This window comes from Nothoprocta perdicaria, unplaced genomic scaffold (genome assembly GCF_003342845.1).
Source record: "Nothoprocta perdicaria isolate Ctin4 unplaced genomic scaffold, notPer1 scaffold_95, whole genome shotgun sequence".
In the NCBI taxonomy this organism is placed as follows: Eukaryota; Metazoa; Chordata; class Aves; order Tinamiformes; family Tinamidae; genus Nothoprocta; species Nothoprocta perdicaria.
This window is the reverse complement of record NW_020456254.1, coordinates 175,062-183,792: the sequence shown is the minus strand read 5'-3', so window position 1 is coordinate 183,792 and position 8,731 is coordinate 175,062.

Below are 8,731 nucleotides of genomic sequence, written 5' to 3'. Positions count from 1 at the left end.
GCCCATATGTAGGAATGACTACTGCTTGGTTAACTATACCTTTGCACAGCCTGCTGCAGCTCTCTCTCTTTGAGATAAATACCAGATCCAACTGAAGTTTTAGTGGCTCTAAGCTGTTATACCTGGGATAATAATGTGATATTTCCAGCAGAAAACTCTACGAAACCTATCTTTGTACAGCCAGTCCCTCTGCATTTGACACCCAATATGTCCCTGCTCCTGTTCTTCTGCCGTGTTTGGAAAAGGCAGTTCGGGAAAGGTGCATGGCCCAAGAAAGCATGTATTTTGGCAATCTGTGGCAATGTAAAAACAAGCACATAAACTCCTTTTGCTGTCTCACAGGTGGGATACAAAGGAAAATTCCTACAGATTATAGGTTTTAGTATATAGCATTATGGAACTAGGGATACTACTAAGTCTACTCTCTACTACGAAGACAACTTAGTAAGTGAAAAGGAGTCTGCTGGCTCAAACTACAATTATGGGAGGGTAAGAAGAGCTTGTAACAATATTGTGGCCTGGGTTTTAGCATTCAGTCATTTGAAACGCAGCTGATTTAGCTTGGATCAAAACTGGTCCATAGGATACAAGGGGAATGGTATTCAGTTGCTGCTGCTTTCCAGGAAAGAGAAAGCAGGACAAGCACACAAGGCTGGTATTTCCTATAGTAACAGCAAAATACTTGGAGAATAAGGTCCAGCTGATTCACGCTCCATGACTCTAAGATCAAAAGCAGACTTCTGGGGATGGCAGTCCATTTGATCTTTGGTCTAATTTAATACACTTGCAGTGCCCTGGAGCCCACACCATTCCAACATTCCTAGAAGATTTATAAGAGTGGGAAAGGTCTATACCAGGACAGCTAACCTTGGCACCATCATGGTCCTGCACCAGCAACCGATTCACTCTCCTGAAATGCATTTGTTCTCCTCAGCCCTTGTACCAACACCCGCACAAACACCTGTGATACAGCCCTTCCTTCACTGTTCCGGGCTGCTTTGCCCCAGATGCTGTGAGTCCTGATCCCTGCTGAGGGATCTGTGCTCCACTGATAGAGATCATGCTGGAGATCAAGCACTTTTGACACATGTGGCCCCAGAGCAGGACAGAGCTGCCTCAAACACCATATTACCCTCCAAAGGCACCATTTAAAGAAATCATTATGATACAGTACTTGCCAGTAACTCTCCATCTCTACTACGCTTGTTTATTAGGGGAATCTCACTTCGGAACATAGCCACTCCATCTCCTTCCTATGTCAATGACTCAAGAATTTCATCATATGTATTTGATTTTCACAGATGTGTGTAGCATTAATCTCTACCTGGGGAATAAATGACCCTGTAACATCATTCCATGTAGAGCTCAGAAGCTCAAGAGGTAGATCACATCTTTGAGGAGCTTATTATTGCTTTTAGTTAAAAAGTCTCTTTAGAGAAGTTCATGCTTCTAGATGTCACCAAAGGAGCAGACATCCTGTCTGCTCATTCTGAAGGTCTCTTCTCCATGCTAATCTCAATAAACCTCAGAGAGGGAGAATTTCATTTTGTTTTGTTCTAAAAGCTCAGTTTTTGCTTTTCCACTCTCCATGAACGTGACAATAATAAAATTAGATTATTGCACAGCAAATATCCCTAATAAGAATGGGAAGTTTGTAGGACTTAACAATTACATCAGTTGACATGTAGCTCTGTTCCAGAAGAGGCCTCAGATTCTGTATTGATTGCATACTATCTCCAGTGCTGTCTCTCAACTTTATATTTTAGAAGACCATACAACTATCTAATCATATCCCAAAGTAATTCCTATCTTTCTGCAAGACTTCTCAGTTTGTCAAGGGCCTCAGAGAAATAATTCTATATAAAAGGATAAAAAGCTCTGGCCTTTAAGAATATGTTTTAATTAGCTTTATCTTGTAAACAGCCTTGCTCTTGCTATCACTCTCCTGTTGTCTTTTACAAGTTAGTTGTGCCAAAAAATAGTCATGAGGGAGCCTCTATACTCGGATGAATTTTGAGAGGCTGCACTGAGGACTGATGTAGCTTGGAGGATCTGCTCAGATAGATGGTTTTTCAAATTTCAAATTTTATCTGAGCAAGCTAAAGACAACAGTAGATTATGGATAAAGCTACAAATAAAAAAAAATACATCACATTTCTATTACCCATGACCAAGATCATTAAGAACACAATTGTGGTATTTTCATGTAAGAGATTAAATCCAGTTTATTTAGTCGTTGCTCATTAATTTGGTATTTGGATGAACATCTGTTCCTACAGGGAATGCACTTCAGAGCAGTTCTCTGAACTTGAAGACTGTTGGTATCTGCTGCACTCTTCCTCCGTATCCAGTGTATGGTGCTGACAGAACTGAAATGCCATCATGAGCGACTCATGGGGCTCTGTACCTGCCCTGGGGTGTTGCTACTTTCTGTGCATCATAGACTCTTCTCCTCACTGCCTTTTCAAAAATCTTGTGCATCATGAGGTGGTTAAAAATGATTAGAATAGGTTTATCCAAGTGCCTGTATTCTTTCCCCATGTGTTTCTTGGTGCTGTTCCAAATTTGAAGATCCCAAAGTTTCTGATAAATAAACAAGACAGCACAGAGATGCAAGCCATGAAGAAGTCTGCCTGGTTGTCTAACTTGGAGCTATTTGCATAGCACTCCAACTCCTTGGAGCATTTGGATAGTCTAAACTGGAACATGCCTGTGTGGCAAACAACAGGCACCTCTGCCCTCCCTCTTTTGCACATATATCTCCACTTGGGTTTGCTTACCCTAAGGATCAAACATGTGTTCCAATAGTCTGACTTTACTGTTTAAGTGGATTATAGTTGATAAAAAGTTACTTTTGATGCACCAAGGGGTTACTCTTCAAGTGAGTGAATATAGTTTAATATATCAATACTGCCTCAAAGGCACATGATTCACGTTGCCAGAGTTGTTTGGCAATGTGCTGTTGCTGCTGCCTTTTTTCTTCCCCTCTCTCTGTTCCTGCTGGTGTGACCTTGGCAACTGTAATGCAACAGATGCCTTACTCTAGCTTGTTTATCTGCACAAGAGAGACTTCTGAGGCCCCAACTTCAGTGCCAGCTGTGAATAGTTTCCAAATCAGTTTTTCAAAGTTTGCCTCCTTGCAGCCTGGATTAGTATTTTTGCTCCCCACGTTCTTGGGGATCAATCTTCACTGTCATTTTTTTTTCCTTCTCTGGTTATTTCTGGATAGCAGCTGAGTCCATCCCTCATTGCTGCTGGAGGGGTTCTTTTTTTGTTGTTGAGGCTTTAGAAGTGAGTGGAAGGATTTATTTCTCTGTCCTGCTCATCCCTTTTTTTCTTTTTTCCCCCCTTCTCCTCACCCCTCTCTCTCTCTCTCTCTCTCTCTTTAAACACTAGCTGTATGGAATACCCATAGCCACTATATATATATATATATTTTATGGCCCAAATACCACATTGGGAAGTGCAAAAGAGATGGTCAGTGATTAAAGGCACAGAGAAAACAAAATAGATCTCTGAATTACCATGAGGCAGAGAACCTGCATCTCCAAAACATCTGCAAACATATTAGACTACTTAGTAGCCTAGCATTTAGAAATGGGAGGGTCTTGTCATTTTTAGCTACAACAGTGATTTATAGGATGAATAAATGATCTGTATATAGGATGATGACAGGTTTAAATGTAAATGTTGAGAAAGTGATCTTATGTAAGCATGTACAATTGCCTGAGAGATCCTTGTACATAAAAGCCACAGCTGGAGCAAGTGGATTTTTAAGCATTCATTTTATGAAGTAGACTTCTCATTGCAATGGTTGTTATTTTTCATTTACTTTTATATCATCTTTAAACAAAAAAAGACAAAAATAGTTGAACTTACAACATGATCCGTATACTTTGAATAGTGGAGTTGCGCAAAATACTGACACTCAAAGTAGATGAATGCATATAATACACATTCATCTTACAAGTGTTACATTCAATTGCAAGTTATACCACCACATCTGATGAGGTCTCACAAATGATGCTGGCAAAAGGACTAAATGTCCTCAGTTTCTGAAGATAAAACAGGACAGCTGTCACCATCAGATCTTGCAGGGTTGGCAGGGCTGACCTGCTATAGCCTACAGCAAAGGGTACGAGCTCAAAGATGGGATGCTGGGGGACCCCACAAGCAGTGATCCATCAAACACATGGTAGCCTAATGACAACTTCTCAAGAATGTTTTGGAATAACACCAGGAAGTGCCAGGGTGTTATTGTGGGAATCTACCCACATTGCCTGCTGGAGCTGGATGGTTTGCGGTGTTCTCCCACACTCCCTGCCCTGAGTTACTGATGTGGGCTGTGATGGCTCCAAACATTGGTATCCTGGTGCAGGTTTTTTCTCAAGTGTTTGTAGATGTCTTGAAATGAAAGCTGTTACGGTAAACATATGTTGCTGCATTCCTACTAGCTCGACGGTAGATAAGCTTTTCCAGCACACCAAAATAGCATTTTCTAGAGTCTGAACAACAAGAACAGATACTTAGTCTTCTCCAAAGCAGGCATGGACTTCCAACATGCTTTTTTTTTTTTTTTATTACTAGAGAAGACAAAACAAAATATTTTCAGACTCCTTCTTTCAAGTCATTGAAGATATGAGGAAGAGGCAGAAAGCACCATTCTACTTCACTGGCTGGATAAATTTACTAGTGAGTAATCCTACTTCACTGGCTAGATAAAATAAGCAACTTTCCCTTACAATGCTTTAGTACCTACACTTAGTGCATATTTCTATATAGTATATATTGCACAATATATTTATTAAAGTAGATGACAACTAAAACTTGTTACCAGTATTTTGAATGCCCTCTAGTGGAAATGCTATTTATGGAAAAGAATCCAGTTGGAAAAGTCTACCCAGAATGCTCAGAAACATCTTTAATCCAAAGGTGGAGTGGAGAGAGGAGGAAAAAAATTAAAAAATAAAAATAATGATAACAAAAAAGATGAAAGAGAATGAACAGAGATTCAACCTCTCACTGGTGCAACCTCTTTAGTCGACTTTCCTCATGATAAACTAGCAGAAACCGAGCAATACCTTGTCTTTAAGGTCAGCAGTTTTGATTTGCCACTTGGACCACCTTTGAAGATTTGCTTTTCAAAGATGCAGTAGCACTATGTATCTGTTCTTACCATTTCAGCAGAATTCCCCTCACTTCTGAGGGTATTTTGTCAAATCACATTCCCAACTCATATGAAACAAGTATAGAAAGTAGAAAGCTTTCTGCATGCTGTACAAACAAATACAATATGGAAATTTAAAAAGTAAGAAAGTTAAGTCAAATAAGTAAAGAATTAACCAAGTCCTGTTCTCACCCATTTATTTGATCCATTAGCATCTCAGGAGAAGCTCCCACATCAAAATTTAGGCAGAAATATCATATTAGACCTAGGCAACCTTTAACTCCCACTGAAATCTTAAAAAATGATGGGCCCTGAACACAGCAAAAGACCTCTGATATGATACCCTCCCTTCCTGATGTTCGTCCCGATGTGGCTGGCCTGGAACAACATCACTCCAGGCTTTTGGGCAGTGCTACAGCATGGGCAGCAAACTTAGCGTGCAACAAGAAGAGGAAGCACAAAAGTTCTCATGTCTTTAAAGAGAAAAAAAAAAAATGGATTTTGCTCCAACTTCTCCCTTCTGGAAGCTGGTTCAGCCCTTTCAAGTGCAGTCTCTTGTCCTGCTCTCATACATGCCCACACTAACTCTGGGAATGATGGTGGCACAAAAATAACATCAGCAGAATGGGATGTCTCAGAGCCATAGGCAGGATGGAGTCTCTTGTGAGGTCTGAGACATCTCCTTGTGTTTTCCCACCCCATACGCTGGTTACTTTGGGACCAACAATCCTGGCACAGAAACGATGAAGCACTGAGAGCAAGTGGCAGTGATTTGGGTACAGGGATTGCTCTGGATGTCTAAATGCTGCTATAGAGTTCCAGACATGATAAACACCATTCATCAAGTCACTGAGTTAAATCTCGTCAGTAAACTGAGATTATTCCAGTAGAATGTGCCAGGCTAACAAATTCTGAGAACGGCTTCACTGTTTTATTGTAATTAACACTAAAATACATGGTAGCCTCCAAAGATTATCACATACTGAGATTTATCACTTACTGAGATGTACTCAATTTTACTTTCCTCTTTACAATCCAAATCAACAAAAACAGCTCTTTTGTAAAGCTCATGAGTTTGAAAATAGTGTTGCTGGAGACAATGTTTTGTTGCTTGATGTGACACCTGCAACCTTCCTGTTCCACATTTTAAAGGCAGAAAAAGAAAAAAAAAAAACCCCACACACACATCTCAAAGTGGTGTACAGTTGTACATGCACACTTCCAAATTATCTCATACAGAAAAGGTCATTTCCCTTTATTTAGAAGGTAGCACAAGGACAGGAATTTGAGGTATCTGAGACTAACAGGAAATTCTAGAATTTTGCAGTACCTCCTTCCAAAAACTTGACCATGCAATAATAGGTATTTTCCCTCTCCCCACCGCCAAATGTATGTCCCTTGGGAAATCATGCAAGTATGAAATTTGGACTTGAGTTTGACAGTGTCACTGACAGAAATATTTATCACAAATACATAACATATAGACAATTGCATACATGTCTGAGATATACCCAGCAAAAAGATCTGCGTCATCTATACATCACAGATGCAAATGCCACAAGTCATTGCCTAAGCCTAAAATAATACAACAATAACGCCCACAGAGACAAAAATTTCATCCACTTCATCTCCATGCTGTCAGTCAAGACATTCAGTATCACAACCCATGGCCTATTCAAAAGACCAAGCATGGAAGAAATCTAAGTTGTTGGCTTGTCAGCAACAGGAAGCAATACTAAATCAATATCAGAATCACACACTTGGATCGGGTTTCTCTGTTAACAGTGTGTTTTTCTGGAAGGCCATGGGTCTCTGTCTAACTCTCCAAATGTGAAATATGTATAGTTACAACCTGTAAGGTTCACCTTCATATACACACACTGATACTTAAAAGAAAGAAGTTACAACACCTCCATATAGGCTCTGACACTTGAAGAAAGAAGTTCCAACACCCTTCACTGCGTTGCTCTGCAGAGCAGATTGGACCTTATAAAACAGTATTGGGCAGACTTCAGTCACATCGGAAATATTACCCCAAGATAGTATTATAGACCTATTTTCTAGGGATAGTGAGGAATTTTAAGATCTATATTTACTCACCAAATGAACACTATTTCTATTGTCCTTTATAAATGAAGGCTTCTGCTAGTTTGGAAAGTGGATGCATATAATGACATGTAGAATATTGAAAATGGAAGTTGGCCAGTGGTCAGAACGACAAAAAAAAAAAAAAAAAGAAAAAAAAATCTATCTGCCTTAAAAAACAAATCCAGAGAATTATGTGATCCACTGAATAGTTGGATGTCTGCTTTTCACCTTGGGTTGCAGTTTGGCTATATGACAACAAGCCCCAGCTTCACGGCCTCAAGTTTTGTCCAAGGAGGTTCAGGTTACACATTAGGAAGACTTTCTACATGGAAAGAACAATCAAGCATTGAAACCGGCTGCCCAGGTAAGGAGTGGAGTCACTGTCAGTGTTCAAGAAATATGTAGATGAGGCACTTAGGGACATGGTTTAGTAGGCATGGTTTTCAAGGGTTTATAGTTGGGCTCGATCTTGAACATCTTTTCCAGCCATACTGATCCTATGGTTCTATGATTCTCTGAAAGGATTAATACGAGAAGCAAGCATAATAGATTGATGGGGAAAATATACACATTCATTCTTGCCCGTAAGTCTGAGCATGAAAGGGAAACTATCGTAAAAAGCCTCAACAGACAGGGTACCTAAGCAGGATACTTGGTGTAATAGCTTTGCCTCTTCCAGTCGTCAAAGAATAGTGAAAGTAAAGAGGAAAATTCTAACCAGCAGATCAAATTTCTGATTAGGTCTACAAGTAAAGTTAGGAGACAAGCAGTTCAAACAAAACTGTTTTTCCTTCCTCCCCGCAAAAAAAAAAAGTTTATTTTCTTCACAAATACCAGGGATTGGTTCCATATGATTATAAGTTATATAAGCTTCAAATAAATCAGTTGTGGTTTTAAAAGGTTTAGTTTTTTTTGTTTTTTTTTTTAAACTGATTTTATGTCATATAGCATTGACAATAGCATGCCATGTGCCTGATAAAGTAGTTCATAATACAAGCTAGATACTAGGCTTAGGTTTTTGACTCATCTTTCTGGTAGCAGTAGAAAGCATATAAATATACATTTATGGTCCATTCAGTATTAAATTTTCATAAACTGACAATTTTCTTATCAGCTGGTCCATCAGGTTGACATTAATTACAATAAAAATGAACTCCCTTTGTATTTCTTTGCTAAATAAACTCCACAGTATCATTTGCTTACATTTATATACCGGTATATATGTAAAAATTCACAGCAAAACAGTTGGATGATTCCATATGGTTTCCTTAAAGACACCTTTTTAAAAATTTAATTGTCTCTATATTAAAAATTAACTTCTGATAGGTTAGTAAGCATAGTCACAGGCAGAGATGGTAGAGCACAACTTCATGATAGATGGAGACCTTTGCTGATATACTGGAACCCACATAGCACAGAAATAGCATGGTACAAGAACAACTTTTCATTCAGTATTTGTTTCAACGAGGAAAATGT